The sequence below is a fragment of the Magnolia sinica genome, chromosome 15 (assembly GCF_029962835.1).
Source record: "Magnolia sinica isolate HGM2019 chromosome 15, MsV1, whole genome shotgun sequence".
NCBI lineage: Eukaryota > Viridiplantae > Streptophyta > Magnoliopsida > Magnoliales > Magnoliaceae > Magnolia > Magnolia sinica.
Genome location: NC_080587.1, coordinates 59,058,633 through 59,077,445, shown reverse-complemented (window position 1 = coordinate 59,077,445; position 18,813 = coordinate 59,058,633).

The following is an 18,813-nucleotide window of genomic DNA, read 5'->3' as shown; positions in this document are numbered from 1 at the left end:
TGAGATTTGGATATAACTAATTTTTGAGTCCAGATCGTAAAAAAAAATAAAATAAAATAAAATTTTAAAAGAACTGATTCTTGAACGAGGGTACCATCATATATATGCTCCGTCAGATACGGTGTCTACGCGACTAAGACCTTGATCGTTGACTCCTTTAACCATGACTTAGAAAAACTATCAAATCATGCAAACAGTGAGGCCCATCCAATGGAATGCTTGAATCTTGCGCACGTATGGCATGCAGATGGTCAGGGCTTCACATGCACTTTGGCTTAGTAAATTCTGTGCATAGTGTGCTTGGTTATTCAATTTGTAAAAGTGGAGCCAATGGTTATGTGATCCATTGCAGTGATCTGATGAGCTCCATTGTTCAGATGTTCAGTTTAGAAAGGTAATCCAGATGTTCAGTCTCCCATACGTACAAAGTTACTAAGCTGTAATAACTCTAAGACTTGGGGTGCTCAGATCATGTGTCAAGTAAGTCCTTTGAGCATATTAATGGCATTTCTCTACTTGGATGTACAATCCATGCTGTATGTATGGTGGCAACCCTGTTTTGACAGACATACCATCTCTGCACCGCATTTTAGGATTGGGCTGAAGAAGCAAGAGTAGGTTTCAAGGAGTCCAAACTAGCAAATCAATGTAATTATCGGTGAGTCACTTTGCTAAGTTGTTATAATATATGTTAGAGATCTCTGCATTGCATTTTCTGCACATGTTACTTCTTTGTGTTGACACTTGATTCACAATTCATCTCTGTTTTGACAGACATACCATCTCTGCACTGCATTTTCTGCACATGTTACTTCTTTGTGTTGACCACATGGGTGAGAATGTGCATCAGATCCACTCCGTCCGCCAGGTGCACCACCACATTTTCACTGTGGATCCTTAAAATAAGTCCAATACAAGACTTAGGTTGGGCAAGTCATAGGGGATGGTGTAAAATCATCCCTAAAAACTCTAAATTCATTTGGTGTGGCCCACATGAGTGTTGGAATGTCCTGAATTTTAATAGTGGGGCCTCCCATCTCCACTGTTCTCCATGGTTTAGCCCACCTGAGTTTTGAATCAACCTGATATTTGGGCCCTGGTGAAAACACAGGGTGGCGAACCTGATAGGGTGAGAAGGAAACTTGTTGGTCTTTTCTATTATGCATCATCTAAAACAAAATTGCATTTACTTAATACCTTAGTCTGGGTATCAACCTTGCCACTGCAGATGTTGTCATTCTCTATGAAAGTGATTGGTACATTTTCCATTCTGCTTTGCTAGTAGCATTTTAATGGGAAAAAGAAGGAAGTTGTTACTGCAACTTATAACAAAAAAGAAGGAAATGATAGCCATCGATGGTTACGAAATGATATTAGGTTTTTTTGTTTTTTTTTTCAAATCAATGGTTATTTTCCTTTTGTGCACTCATTTCTAACCTGATAGCCATCGATGCAGACCTGTCACCACATGTAGGAGTAGTACTCGGGCTTCATGCACTCATTTGTAGCCTGGTTCATCAACTCATTTGTGTAACTATTTGACTTTTCCTTATTGCAACAGGTCCTAGACTTTTATAACTAATGCATATACTTGTGAAGTGATGTAGATCGATTGATAGTTGTGAAGTGATTCATTGACTTATTCTGTGATTGCAGTGATGGGTTGTAGGTTTTTGTGAAGTGATGCACATTAATGGTTTTTTCCTTTAAAATTCCAAATCAATGGTTACTTTTCTTTCTTGCACTCATGTGAACTAGATTGTATCATGTGATTTGTTTTTATAGGAACTATGCAAGTTTAGAACTGCTCCTAGATTAATCCGAATAAAGGATAGTTAGCTTCTATAGTCTTTGTACTTAGATGGATGTGAATGTGAATATGATGAAATATATTATATAACGGGTGTATATCAAGAAGAATATTTGTGAAATTTATTGTAACAGGTGTATATCAGGAATTTGTGTTGGAATATTTTTTATTTTAAAAAGAGACTTTTACCTACGAAAATTTTCATAGGTAAAAGTTTTGTAAGTTCCTTACATATTTCTTAGCGACGAAATTTTTCATCGCTAAAAGTTTTGTAATTATTTTTAGCAATGGAAAAATTTTATCGCTAAAAGTTTCGCATAGAGATTTGAGATGGCGACTGTGTACAACAACCAAAGCATAGGGTTTGAAGATGAGTAATACTTTGATACTCTGGTAGAGTGTGATGGTTGATACGCAGGTACTTATAACTTACATAAAAATTATATAAGTGCCATATTATAATTTAATTTAAACCGTCCAAATCATTTGTTTCAGTTTAGATGTATTATGCATCAATAATTATTCTTTATTTGGTTATCTGATTTTCAGATTGGTGGGTACTTATTGGACGGTTTAAATTGAAAAATATCCAATGGTCATATTTCAAGAAGCAAGTGTCCGGTTATGATTTTTCAATCAATCTGATTTTTGGACCGTAACTCAGCCATTCTCAATTCCATCAGGCAGTTTAACTTGAGTTAATACATGCCACGTGTACCATTTCCAAGTGCCTGCGTGTCAAGTGTCATAAGCAGCCAGAGTATCAAATAACTCCCCTTTGGAGATTTACAGCTGAAAATCCATGCTAGCTAGGGAATGATAGGATTCTCCCTTCTGTGCATCACACCAGAACTGATGTGGCAAATACCTCCAATCCAAACCACTCAAATGGTGGGACCCACCTTGGATTGGTCTTATCCCAAGAACCAAAACAAAATTTATTAACAACCTTGAGTCTTGACCTCTCACTAATGGACATTAATTTGTTGAATTACATCCTTACCGTCCGTTAAATGTCCACGATTCAGTTGTTACGATCATATATATACTTTTAGTCCACTTTTGGGGTGAAAATACATCTGTAGTGGGTCCCTCTATTGGGCGGCTCGGATTTGAAATATATCCCATGTGTACACTGGAGAGGTGCCCCAACATTGTGATAGTTGTATCATGCATGGTTCAAAAACCCGAAGCTCGACTCATGGGAACTTCCCATGGGGTCGAGCTGTGTGGCCCTACCGTCATGTGTGTCGAACATCTACCCCATCAGTCAGATGCAACAATCCATGGTGGGCCAAGTCAATCTATAACTTGGGTGAGCCACACCACACACAACAGTTGAGATGGGTTATCTTCCCATTAAAATATTCATAATAATTTATTGGGCCCATTGAGATGTGGTTCAAAAATCCGGACCATCCATTATGTGTGTCCCAGTTGGATGAGGGGTCAGACCAAGTTTCATCCACATCCAAAACTCAGGTACGCCCCACCAAGTACTTTTATATGTTTTAGGGATGTCTTCACATGATTTTTGATGGTATAGCCCACCTGAATACGGCTGATATTTGGGATATCCAATAACCTAAGGGGGACCCATCAAATGCACGATATTGATGTACCCACATCATGTTGGGGCCCACACGGCTCGACCTCTTGGGAACTTCCCATGAGGTCGGCCTCACGGTACCATTTCTCAAGTGTGTGTGTGTGTGTGTAGAGAGAGAGAGTGTGTGTGTGTGAGAGAGAGAGAGAGAATGCTCACATGCACACCTTCTCACATGAGCACCCGTGTTCACTTTTGCACGTGTTATGCGCACAAAATCTGAATTGTGAAAGTGATGTCGCACCCTTGAAACCTCACTAGCCCAACTTTCAGCACGAAAACTCTGGTGGGCCATGGAAAAGGAAACAATTTCTTCCCTTGATTTGCATTTCTCTTTTCTATGACCTACTAAAGTTTTTTATCCACCTCATTTTGGGCCCATAGAGTTTCAAAGGGTGCCACATCACGTGGACCATTTAGATTCGTGCCCATGACATGTGTGCAAAGTTGCGTATGGGTGTTCATGTAAGAAGGCGTGCAAGTGAGCATTCCTCACTCTCTATATATACATATATACATGGGAAATGGTACTATGAGGTTGACCTCATGGGCACTTCACATGAAGTCGAGTTATGCGGGCCAATCTGCGACCAATTATCAACGTTTGCGTGATCTTAAGTCATGTCTCATATAATAGAGTCAGCTTGACTCAAGACTTGTACCCTTGCGATCGCGCCGCCGCCGCGTATTATGAGCCGAGGCGATGCCTGAGCCAGGATATGTGGGCCTGCGTTCGGTTCGAGAAAAATACCGCACGTTGCAATTCCGAGAGAATCTCTACGAAATGTCTCATCAATCAATCACATCAATCACCTTACATGTCAAGTACAACATCCCATCCCCAAGTACTAACACCCATCCCTAGAAGTCAACTATCTCCCTTACATGTCAAGTACACATCACTCCATCACTCCATCACACATCACCTCTCTTACAACCACCCTCTCTCCCTCTCTTTCTCTTCACACTTTCTGAGCAACAAAGAAGTGTGGACGTCCAAGTACTTCCAAAGGAGAGAAAACTGAGTGTTGTGTGTGGCCCACTTCCCACCCCAAATCCTTCATCTTAGTCGTTCGTTTCTCATCATCCTCCATCAAAGTGAGAGACAAGGAGCTCGGCTTTCCATCGGACAAGAAGATCAAACGGTAGGTGTTTCTATAGGCCTAGATTTCATTTTTTTATGATGGGTCAAGTGAGGCCCACCGATTGATGGTATAGATCTCACTTTGGACCCTAGATGTGGCCGACGGCCCACCTTGATCCTCATGATCATTCCATGATGGGGCCACCCTCATGGACCCCATCATGATGTTTATTTTCCTTGCATGGATAGGGGTCATCTAGACCTTCCATTTTGGTGGAGAAGGAATCTCCATAGTTGATTTTTGATTTGGTGGGCCCACATGTATTGGGACCCACTTGATGTATGATTTAATGCATGGAAGGGAGGGCCCATAGTGTCGGGGTCCCTCCATCATCACGTCTCTCTCTCTCTCTCTCTCTCTCTCTCTCTCTCTCTCTCTCTCTCCTTCCTTTATTTTGTGGCCCATTTAAAGAGTGTATGTGGTGTCCAAACAGACCATCAAATGGACCCCATGGCCGTCCAAACTATGGGGACCAACCCACTTTGCTACCCCTCTTGGAGGGTCCGCCGTCCGTCCAGCGTCCAGGGATGCTGGACGTGTTCAATAAGCGTGAACAGACATTGGGGTGTATTAACAACAAGCCATTTAGGTGCGCCACCCATGCAGGCCCCACCTTGATGTATAAATTCAATCCATGCCGTCTATCCCATTCTCCAGATCATTTTAGGCGTTGAGTCGAAAAATAAAGCCATTTCGACTATCTGGCGGGCCATAGCATAGAAAACAATATTCTTTTACCATTGAAATCCACCTGATGTTTCTACACACCAAAATACATTGAATATTGGGCTTGATGGGTCTGTCTTGAGCCCTGGAATCCAACGGCTAGGTCCACCTGACGCGGTCCCCACCTACGAAAAACCCCAAAAATACTATTTTTTCCATATATATATATATATATATATATATATATATATATAATATATATATATATATATATATATATGTTAACATTCAGGTTTTTAGGAAACGAGTCATATACTCGGGTCCTGAAACGCCGACAGCCTCCGTAGAACCCCATTCTCGGCTCCCAGCGCCCATTCGCCAGATTCCGATCCTGGGATGCTAAAAGGAGGATTTTCAACATCGGTTTGATTCGTAATAAGCATAACCAAAGGCATAACCTACAACAACAAAAAAACTCCATCACATTTCCACTATAATAAAAATTTTACAAGTACAATGAGCATAAGGGAAATACAATGAAGATAGACCAAAAGCTCCAAAAGAAGATCAGCTACGCGCCCAAGCCTCAGTGCTGCTGCGATCACCTGCACGCAGCGGTCGTGCATAAGCTTATAGAAAGCTTAGAGGGTGGTGAAAGTGTATGCTTAAGGTGGTAATGTAGTTATGCAGTATCAGAGTAATGCGGAATATGCTGATGAATGCCAAGAATACCATTGGCCGTACCAAGGCCATGTGATGCAAGAATGATGTCGGCCATACCAAGGCCATGCAATGAGAAATGCAACACAAGCATATAAATCCACATCTAAGTCCACATGTCAATACGGCTCAAATCTGGAATATCACCGGGGTCTAGTACACTCCAAGCCAGGATTGCCGCCCCATCGCGCGCAATAAGGTGAGTGGAAAAGACCTCACTATCCGCCCGCCAATATCGGGCTCGGCTCGTCAATAGCGGACCCATTCCTCGAGCTGGTCAGACTCAGCCTAGTATTGCCCCTACTCTCGGGCGGGTAAGGCCGCACCCCCTTCCAACCGACCACGACACGGTGGAAAGCGCAACCGTGGTAATCGGCACCCGGCGCTCATGCACCCACTCGGTCAGGCGTTGGAGCAACCTCCTGGTACCATAAGGGTTTAGGGACTTTCACCCGGGATATCTATCGCACCCCATGTAGAACAAGATTTTCGGTATCCAATCCCGCCAACCACGATACGTCTGTGGAGGCTACGACCCCGATGTCGCTAGGGCATACGATAACCATATCACATAATGCGAATGCATGAATCACACTATCAGTCATGAAGCAATCCTGCGCGTATCGTGCGCTCATGTAGGCAACACCCCCTGTACGGAGCCCATAAACAATCTGCCCGAAGGCATATGCGATGATCAGTCATTTCTCATATCAAGCATACGTATGATGCATATGATTATGAATCATGGAACTAAATATGTTATATGGGATGGATGATGTTCATAACGAAGATGGACCTAGACGGCCTACACATAACACGTACGAGCCTAACAATGGGCCCTAGGGAAAGTCATAATGCGAACATTTAACCAACACTATACTTGCAATGTGGACGTCAAACCACCATTGCTCCCAAGGCACGACTGTCATAAATATCATTACATAAATTATGTTGGGATCACACATTGCAATGGACCTTAGGTACATCCCATTGGGCCTTAAATACATTAAATGGGCCATATCATATGGGCCTTATATTCATCAAGTGGGCCACATCATTGGGCCGCACCAATGGGCCTTATGTGCATTGCAATGTGCCATAACCCGTGGGCCTTAGAATGTATCAAATGAGTCTAATCTTATGGGCCTTATATGTACCAAATGGGCCTCGCCAATTGGGCCCCATACGTGCATCAAATGGGCCCACCCATATGAGCCTTATATGTATCAATTGGGCCTCGCCAATTGGGCCCCATACGTGCATCAAATGGGCCTCGACTCATAGGCCCCAATACATTTTAATGGGCCTCGACCCATGGGCCCCTAATGCATTAAATGGCCTCGACCCATGGGCCTTATATATAAATCAAAGTGGGCCTCAACCATGGGCCACAAGTAATGAAATGGGCCTCCCACGCCAATAAAAATATATATAATATAGTATATAATATACATACAGTACATATAATATTATATATCATATAATATTATATATATGTGTGTGTGTATATATATATATATATATATATATATATATATATATAAATATATATAAATATACACACGCACACACCACACACGCACGCACCACACACGCACGCACCCACCCACACGCACGCACACACATCACAGTGGGTTCCCCATTTCACAGTGGGCTCCACGTCCACCGTCCAGGCGGACGGTGAAACACATGCATCATTGTGGACTCCATGTGGGGCCCACCGTAATGTTTGCTTTCCATCCAACCCGTTGGTGAGGTCAAGTAGACCTAGATGGAGGGTGGGAACAAATCTCACCCTGATCCAAAACTTCTGTGGGCCCCAAAAGGATTTCAAAGGTAAAGGTTCAATCCCACTGTTTCTTACGGTGTGGGCCACCTGAGTCTTGGATCTGGTTGATTTTTGGGGTGGGCCCACGTCAGATAGTGGCCCACCCGATGAACGGGTTAGATGACACATAAACATCAAGGTGGGGCCCACGGCTACAGCCGTGGGTGGCTGTGCGAACGTCCGTCTGCCCGGACGCCGTGCGCAGGCGCTGCCTGCTGCGCTTTCTGACACAGCAGCAGTAGCTGCTGTGTGGTAGTTATATATATATATATTTTTTTCTAGTTTTTCATGGATTTTTGCAGGTGGGGTCCACATCTTGCAAATCCACTCCGTCCAATGGCTCTTCCTGCCTCACGACAGTCAAAACAAGCCCAATATTGGGCCTGTTTCAATGTATAGAAGTAATAGGGGATGTTTCAATGGCATGCCCACTGTTTGCCATGTTATGGCCCGCCTGGAAGTCTGATTGGTCCCATTTTCTGGCTCAACGCCTAAAACCACCTTGGGAAAGGAATGGACGGCATGGATTTAATACATACATCAAGGTGGGGCCTACATGAGTGGGCCACCCAAAGCTTTAAACCAAGCTAGTGTTTGTGTTTTCCCAAATAAACGTCCAGCGTCCAGGGACGCTGGACGGTTTGGCATACAAGGTGGGCCTGCTCAGGTGGGCCACCATTGATGAATGGTGAGGGTACTACACATATAAGGTGGGTCCCACTTATAAATGGTTTGGATAAAATACCTACCTCAAGGTGGGGTCCATTCAAGTGGGCCACACAAACTCATTATCAAAAAAAAATAACAAAATAAAAATAAAATAAAAGAGAGAGGGATAGAGAGATAGAGGGTGAGATCCGCGTGATGGAGGGCCCCCGGCACTATGGGCCCTCCCTTGCACTAAATCATACATCAAGTGGGTCCCATTACAAGTGGGTCCATGGAATTGAAATCCAACGGTGGAGATCCCTTCTCTACTAAAATAAACGGTCTAGATGACCCTAAGCACACAAGGAAATAAACATCATGATGGGGTCCATAGAGAATGGCCCCATCATGGAGCGATCATGATGATCCAAGTGGGCCATTGGCCACACCTTAGGGTCCAAAGTGAGATCCAAACCATTGATCGGTTGACTTCACTTGGCCCATCTTAAAAATACCAAAATCTACCCTATCAAGGCACCCACCGCTTGATCTTCTTGCTCCCTTGGCTTCCTTAGCTCCTTGTGCTTCTCTTTGATGGAGGGAGATGAGGAATGGATGGTTGAGATGAGAGATGAAGGGGTAGGAAAGGTGGGCCTCACAAATGAAATTTTCTCACCATGGAAGGACTCATACGTATGGATTTTGCTATGGGAGAGTTTGAAATGAGAGAGAGACTTGTAAGGGAGAGAGAGAGAGAGAGAGAGATGGGTGATGGAGTGATGGGGGATGGTTTGGGTTGAAAAAATTGTAAAAGGGGGTATGGTTGATGTTGAAAATGGGAAAAAGAGGAGTGGTGAGGTGGAAAGAGGGTAGACTTTTGAAAAAGGTGGAGATGGGTTGTTGTACTTGAGGTATGGGATGCTTTAATGGTTGATTGATGGGACTAATTGTAGAGATTCCCTCGAAATCCGCAACGCGCGGTGTTTCTTCGGAATAAACGCTGATCGGCATCTTCTTGCCTGGGTATCGGTTCGGTGCGCAAGTCACGGCGTTGGAACCGCGGCGACGACGCGGTTGCTATGATATAACTTTCGGACCAAGCCGACGTCGGTGCGCGGGACCTGGCTTAGGATCGTGCGCAAACACCGAATACGGTGCGAAGGTTGCCGGAATTTGACCGGAAGGACCGCGGAAGCTAACGGAACAGTACGGATTAGGACACGGGTCTTACAATATATCTGCCTGATTTTTTGGAGGGGGACCACTTCAAGAAGGGGCCCACCATCTGAACGGAGTGGATGTTGAACACACACCATGGTGGGGTCCACGGCTGGACCGTGGGCCCCACCGTGAGGTGCGTTGGACATCAACACCGTACATTTGGTAGGCCCCCTTAGGGCAGTAGGCCACCCCAAAAATCAGCCATACTTGGAACTCAGGTGGCCCACACGACAGGAAACAGTGAGGATTAAGCGTCTGCCATTGAAACCCTTTTATTGTCACAAAAGTTTTGGGTCATTATGAAATTTGTTTTTCCCCTTCAATCCGGGTCTGTGTGACCATATTAACAGATTAGATGGCAAATAAACATTATGGTGGGCCCCACGTGGGACCCACTGGCATTGTGTGTAGCACACACCGTCCCCATTTTGGGAGTGGGACGGTTGGTGTACCTCACTCCAACTACCTAGTTGTTGTAGTGGCATCACCAAGTTCTATGAGACCCACTATTTCACCCACGCCGTCCATCTATGGGACCCACCATGATGCATGTGTTGCATCTAAACCGTCCAACCATTTTGAAAGCTCATTTTAAGGCTTGAGATAAAAAATAAGGTAGATCTAGTACCACGTGGACCACACTATAGAAATAGTAGGATTAAACATCTACCATTGAAACCCTTAGATTCTAGAAGTTTTGGACTAACAGGGGATTTGTTTTTCCTCTAAATTTAGGTCTGTGTGACCTTATGATCAGATTGGGTGGAACATGAATGTTATGGTGGGCCTTGAGGATTTTAATGGTGGAAATCATTGTCACCACTGTTATTTGGAGTGTGGTCTAGATGATCCTTGAGGCCTATCTTGATGTATTTGTCCCCTGTCCGTTGAGAGCCACCATGATATATATATGGCCCATGTGGTGAGGCCCATCTTGATGTATTTGTGGCCCGTACGTTAAGGGCCACCTTGATGTATATGAGGCCCATGTGATGCGGCCCATTTGATGTGTTTGAGGTCCATGGTTTGAGGCCCAATGGGATGTATATAAGGTCCATCGCAATGTGTGATTCTACCATGGTTAGTGTAATGATGTTTATAACAGGCCGTGCCTTGGGAGCAATGATGGTTTGACGTCTACATTGGCAAGGCCCATTGTGATGTATTCAAGGCCCATGGTTGAGGCCCAGTGTGATGTATGTATGGCCCGTTAAGTTGTGTATGAATCCCTTGTATGGGCTACTCCTTGGGAGCAATGTTGGTTAAATAGCCACATTGTTAGGCAATGATGGTTTAATGTTCACATTGTGACCTTCTCTTAGGCCTTGTTCGAACAATTATCGAGGTCAAGGCTGATTATCGGTGCCGATTATCGATACCGATTATGAGTATTTGACAGCATAGCATTATGATACCTACACCTTGGAGCCCCACCTTGTGTATATATATTGGGCCCATAACGAAGTCTCGTTTATTACACAATAAAGAGGGTAAGGAAGCCCACTTATTGCACTTAGACTCAGATTTGCCCTCGGTGGGGGATATTGTGATGTTCCATCATTGTGATCACATGTGGACGGGCGCACGAGGGTGGACATTGATGTGGGCGGGGCCTGAGGAGTCTAGGTGAGCTACTAGTGATTGGCAGGCTATTGTGCTAGCAGGCTACTGTGCACACAGTGAAGGAAGAACTTTGTCCCACATCGGTTGCATCATCCGATGTTGTGGTGGCTATAAGTTGGATTCTTTCCTTAACTATCGTGATGCATTTTAAATCAATAAGCTTATCTTGATATTTGGACTAGATCCTTCGTCCTTTTGCGGACCCCCATCATTCGTATGCATATTATGATGGATGATTGATTAAAACAGATGCCATTGGGCTGAGATGTTTATGGGACTCCTTGTGAGATGGAGTTATCCCCACATGATTACGCGATACATACAGGTTTGATGTATGGCCTAGATGAAGTTGATGGTATTCATGGCTCGTTAGGATTTACATATTGCATTGCATCCTTGACATATTTGTATAGTTGATCTGAATTGCGTACTCTGATATTGTATGACTCTTGGACTTACCAGTATAATTCCGCTTACTCTGATATCGTATCTTGTCAGTATTTCTATTTATTTCATTGTTTGATTTATGGCATTGTATTGCATACTTGGCATTTACCTTGTACACACACTTTCACCACCCTCTAAGCTTTCTATAAGCTTATGCACGATAGATGCGTGCAGGTGGCACGAGGATGCAGTCATAGCTGAGCAGGAGCAGGAGCGTACCGCGGAGCTTCAAGAGTTTTTGGTTATTATTATCCTTGTATTTCACTTTATGCGCTTTGTACTTAAAAGCTTTTGATCATAGTGGATTTTGTGATGGTGTTCTCGTGGTTATTGTTCGTGGGTTATGTTATGGTTATGCTTATTATAAAATGAATTCATATTTAAAATCTTTATTGAAGGATCCCAGGATCAGAACCTAGTATATGGGTGTAGAGAGCTTAGAATGGGGTTCTACGGAGGCTGTCGGCGCCGGATTCGGTGATCGAAAATTTTGTGAGCCCGGTTTCCGAGTTTGGGGTGTGACAATGTATGCCAACGACTACAAATATCCATAAGTTTACAGCAGTACACGAACCATCCCTAAAATATATAAAAGTACTTGGTGGGGCCTACTTGAGTTTTGGATGAGGATGAAACTTGGTCTAACCCCTCATCCAATTGGGACACATAATGGATGGTCCGGATTTGTGAACCATATACATAAAACATATTATATATATATATATATATATATATATATATATATATATATATAGATATATATATATATATATATATTCCTTCTAATGTATTTCTCACAAGCCTCTTCATCGAAGAATGCGGCGGAAGCCTTTCGCATGAAGTTCTTGCGTTTGAAATCTAAGTGGGACCCACCATGATGTTTTTGAGAAATCCAATCCGTCCATCCGTTTTATGAGATCATTTTAGGACATGAGGCCAAACATGATACGAATACAATACTCAAGTGAGCCGAAAACGTAAGGAACTAACACACAGTTGAAATATTCACGAGGTTCAGAAGCTTTGAATCAGGCTAATATTTGTGTTTTCAGTTCATCTCAGTGGTAATGACATTACGAATGGTATGGATGGCATGTAAACATCACTGTTGACCCCAGGGAGGTTTCAAAGATAGAAAATTCTCTACCCAACTTTTTCCTTTAGTTCGGCCGACTTGAGTCTTGCATCATGCTAATTTTTGGTCTCAGGTCCTAAAATGAGCTCAAAAAATGGATGGACGGAGTAGATTTCTCAAAAACATCATGGTGGGCCCCACCTAGGTTTTCAACGTGAAAGGCTTTAACGAGAAATCCGCATCCGAAAAAACCACGCTGCGGATTTCCTACGAAAGCCTTTCGCAAGAAGTTCCTATGTTAGAAACCTAAGTGGGACCCACCATGATGTTTTTGAGAAATCCAATTAGTCCATCTGTTTTGTGAGATCATTTTAGGACACGAGGCCAAAAATGAGTAGGATAAAAAAAACTTAAGTGGGCTGCACTAAAGGAGAAGGTAGGTAAGGAAATTTTTATCATTGAAACCTCCCTGGGTCGACAGTAATGTTACATGCCATCCATACCATTCGGAACGTCATTCCTACTGAGATGAACTGAAAACACAAATTTAGCGTGATTTAAAGCTCCTGTGGCGCCATGAATATTTCAACTGTGTATGTTCGATCCTTACATTTTTGGCCCACTTGAGTAGTGGATCATGTTTTCTACGCAAGCCCATCCGGTGCAACTCGCTTAGGACACGAGGCCAAAAATGAGCATGATAAAAAAAACTTAAGTAGGCCACTCTAAAGGAAAAGGTAGGTAAGGAAATTTCTACCGGTGAAACCTCCCTGGGGTTGACAGTCATGTTTACATGCCATCCATGCCATTCGTAATGTCATTCCTACTGAGATGAACTGAAAATACAAATATTAGCCTGATTCAAAGCTCCTGTGGCGCCATGAATATTTCAACTGTGTATGTTTGATCCTTACATTTTTGGCCCACTTGAGTACTGGATCCGGTTTTCTACACAAGCCCATCCAGAGCAATTCGCTTAGGAATCCGACTCCATCGATCGGACCTTGACTCATCAATGGTACACAAGACCGATTGATCTAGTTCTAATTATTGGGCTTTATGGGCATATGAATGCCCATAAAGCCCAATTAGTTATTAGGCCTGATGCTTATGCATGCCCAAATGTAGTTGACTTTGCCTGAGTCAGACCAGTTTACCATGCTACAACCCATGGGAGTTTAGTTTCGTTGTCCATTTGTAACAATCAAAATGATAGCTATACCCTTTTTACCATTATTAAAGTATAGTTTTAAACCTTGAAAAAAAAAAAAAAAAAAACACAAACCTATTCAGCACAACTAAACATTATTTATATATTATCTATTCCTTTTAAATATTAAATATTTTCTGAAAAAATCAGAAAACTTGTGAGAGTTTTAAAGAAACACGTCAAAGTTTCGAGTTGACTCTCAGCTTCCATGTTTTTGAACTATGGGTTAAAGTGGGCTTGTGGTTTGGGCTTGAGTTTGATTGATGTTTGCGAACGGTGGGCTTCTTCGGACACCAGCTTAGAGGTAAGAAAACCAAATGGGCTGGGCTTAGTCTTCAACTTCATAAAAGCCCAATAGAATAGCCCAGCCAGTCCCACTAATTGAATATATGTTAAGGTATTTGGGCAATGGGCCAGGTTCATTTTGCCCCCACAAGATTAGCTAGCATACTCTTCTGGGCTTTGGCTGCATGTTTGGGCTCATGGAGCGGAGCATGGTCTAACCTGGGCCCATTGCATTTATGAGCCACTGGTACTATTTCTTAAAAGCATGATTTTAAGACCTGGACCAGTCACATGTGACTCATCCAAGTTGACTCGAACTGGGTCAGACCCAGACCAATATTAATTGTCGACGAATGGGCCACACGCGTTCGATCTACACTATTGATTGTGCCAACCTCAACTCCAACATGCCCCATCACTGAATCATAGCCTGGTCCACTCATGAGGCGGGCCAAACATGTACGGTAAATATGTGCATATTGGATCCTCCGTGTTGGGAGATCTTGTGGATCACTCGACAAGTTACATAGGTCCCACAAAATTAATGAATGGTGAAAAAGAAGATTTGATCTCTCAACAAGTCCAACGGTATATTTCACATGCATCAGTGAGGTGAATCGACTGGATTTTATTAGAGCTGACCATTTCTCAAGTAGACCCCATTGTACCAAAATTATGGTGAGGAAGAACAAAATTCGATTTGAATAGTTTATTTTCATACCCATTAATGAGATGCTTAATTAGGATCACCCAATTAAAGCAAATTTTGAGAGAGGTATGCAATCAAAGTTGATAGTTGGTCGAAAGATAGGAGCATAAACTTTTAAAAATCTAAATTATAATTGTTAATCTTATTATTGTGTATATTTAATTAAGTTTGTAAATAAGATCTAAAATAGATGGATGAAATCATATTGTTACTTGTCTCTAAGAGAATGAAGATTTGAAGGTGTTCCTTCTCTATTAAAAAAAAAAAAAAAAGATTTTTTTTTTCATCATCTATTTCAATGAATAAAAAAGCATAGGGTCCTTTTTACCACACAATAAGGCCACAATAGAAGAGTAGAGATGAAGAATCGTCCACAAGGTGTACCACACTTATGATGATATAGAGGAAAGTGAGTTCATATCGCCTCTCTTGCTCCCTCCATCTAATCTTTTCACTTTGTTTTAACATCCAAGGGAAAATGGAATGTGTTACTCGCTTGTATTCATATGGTGATAGGATCTCATGCAGAAAAGATAATGGTAGTCCTAGTAAGAGTACAATTAGATGATTGTATGGTATTTATTATTCATATGGACTTTGATATATGCTCTATGACATTAAAAGTTGATGATCTCTCTTTATCTCATATACTTTTGTAAACACGTATAAATTTTCTTTATGAGTTCATTGAGGAGGTTGAAGGCTATATTTAGTAAATATTACAATCTATATTTAAAAATACTTTACCAAGATTAAGCTAAAACTAGTTGTACAAAATCTAATAATTGTACATGATGATACACATGCTAATACTCCCCCTCAAGTTAGAGAGTGAGGATTATAAACACCCAACTTGGAGCTCAATATATGGAATAAGTCTTTGCCCAAAGGTTTGATAAATAATTCGGCTAGTTGCAACTTCAACAAAACATATGAAAGCTTAATCAAGCCTAATTGAATTTTCTCACATACGAGGTTGCAATCAATTTCAATATATTTTGTGCATTCATGAAAGATGGGATTGGCAATAATGAATAACACCATTTGATTGTCACAAAATAAGAGGTTGGTTGAAGATTACAAACATGAAGATCATGGAAAATATAAAAGAGCTAAGTGACCTCACAACTTGTATCAGCCATAGATTGATATTTAGCCTTGGTAGATGAACGAGAGAATGGTTTGCTTTTTGTCTCCATTATAAGTGAGAATCTCCAAGCAAAGTATAATACCTACTGAGAGAGCATTGTGTCATGGGAAAACTAGCTCAATCTTAATTACAATAACCTTTAAGAACCATTGGGTTAGATGAGGACATGAGTAAGCCTTAGCCCTTTTAAGAAATGAAGCGGCATCCCAATGAAGACGTTGTAGTTAGCTCATGAATTGGCTCAAGATTTGAATAGAATATACAATATCTAATCTTATAATATTGAGGTAAATCAATTTAACAACCAATCAATGATATTGGGTGAGATTATTGAAAGTTCATCGGTATTATTAAGTTTAAAATTTTAATCCATAGGCAACTCACTAAGGTAGCACTAAGTAAACTGGCATATGATAAGAAAGCAAGAGTATACTTCCCTTGACAAATATAAGTCCCTAGGTGAACGGGCAACTTCGATTCTCAAAAAATATTTAAGCGGGCCAGAGTCTTTGATGTGAAAATTTTGTGAAGAGAAGCTTTTAAAGTGGCAATTGAGAGTGTAAACGGGTTGGGCTAAGCTTTGTCTAAGCCTGGCTGACATTGTTCAACCTAAGTCGAAACTTGGCCTAAGCCCATGATGGGCCAAAATAGTCTAGCCCAAGCCTAAGCTGGATTGTTTATACAAGGCTTGGCCCGAGCCCATCTTTCACTATTAGCATAAGTTCTTTAACATATACTTGGAGTTAAAGTGATGGTGGATTTGGATCATCCACCATGTGGATACTAACATCAATGTGTCTACCATATTGTAGCTAATCAAACTTAATCAAAGATACAATCAAACCAAATCAAAACCCTACTATAGAATTAACGAAATGAAGAAAACCATACTCCAATTGACCGAAAAGAAAACCATATGTTACACGAAATAAAAAATCAAAGCAATCAAATTCTTAAAAATGGAATCAATTTTGTTAGAAAAATGCATACCATTGGATGATTACTGTTGGATAAGACAAGATAGAGAATAGGGAGAGGGAGACACAAGAGAGAGAGAATAGAGGAGGGAGGGAGAGGGAGAGGGAGAGGGAGAGGGTTGGAGTGGATATGAAGATCTCTCTCCAACTACCGCCTAAAATCTTTACAAATACGAGGAAGAATAAAGAGCTTTGGGCCCTCGCTAACCCAACCCAACAGAACTATATAGTGAAATGTTGCTTATCCTAGTTTAGTTCTTAGGCTAGCATAACTTAGCTCTTAATATATATTGTATTTAATGTCTTAAATCAAGGCAAATATAGGGTCTGTCGATGCCATCGACTGCCTGTTCGATGTCACAGTGATCGATCCATTGAATTTATTCCTCCATCTTTGTAATATGTGCTTTCATAGTGGATTTATGTCGCTTCGTGCTGTGGTTTTTTCCTGAAAGGGTTTTCCATGTTAAATCTTTGTGTTTTCTTGTGTTTTCTTGGTTCTCTTGGATTGCTATCCTAGATACATATCTGTGTGATTTCGCAACCCGAATCCCAACAAGTGGTATCAGACCAATCGTTACGGCACAAATTTGAATTTATAGGATTAGTATCAAGGGGAAGCACCAAGTTTGATATTGAGAAGTACTCAGTCAAAAATAATTTTGAGTTATGGAAAATTAAGATGTTTAGTCTCTTAACTAAGCAAGGCAAAGCTAAGGCCCTTGAGGGGCGGAAATCGACTATGAATGACGAGGACTGCAATACTCTTGATAGTAATGCCTTAGCCTCCATCCTTTTATATCTCACGAATGAAGTTCTCTACAATGTTTTGAGGGAGAAAACTGCAGTGGGTTTATGGGCAAAATTAGAGAATATCTATGTGAAAAAATCCTCTGAAAATCGCCTACACTTGGAGCTACAATGCTATATCTTTAAGATGGCAGAGGGTGGAGATCTGGAGGTCCACATCGACAACTTTAAAAAATTGATCTGCAAATTGATGGATATGGAGGAAGTGATCAAAGATGAGGAACAGGCATGTATATTGTTGAATTCTCTTCTTGCGTCGTATGAGTCATTCAAGGACATGATGTGCATCGCAAATAAAACCCTGAGTGTCGACACCGTTATCTTAGCCCTTCAAGGGAAGGCTATGAGAAAGATAAACGACGGCATGGGGACATCTTCCGATGCACTGATTACGAGGGACATGAATTCTGAGCAAGGTACATGATCTTCAAGGCCAAGATCTAAGTCCGTGGGTAAAGGCAAAGGTAAGTTAAAATGCTGGAATTGTAAGATGGGAGGACATATGAAGAAAGATTGTGTAAATCCAAAATCGAAGAGAGAAGATGTAACGCTCCGAGTTTTCAGAACCTGAGTATATGACTCGATTTCCAATAAAACTCGAGTGTTAACCTTTAAAGATAATCCAATTCCATGCATATTTATTTTTTCCTTATTTTCTTTTTCAAAGTGAGCATTAGAGGAATAGAAACAAATCAAACATAAAGGAAATTATATATACATTCAAATTATATGAGCGGTTGCCCAAATGACTTATACAAACCAATGTCTTTATGCTTAATAAATACAAGAATTACACAATTTAATACATGGCAAATAATAAAGTGCATATAAACTTGAGCCGCAAGATCGCGCAACTACACTTTGCAAATACAGCCATGTGCCC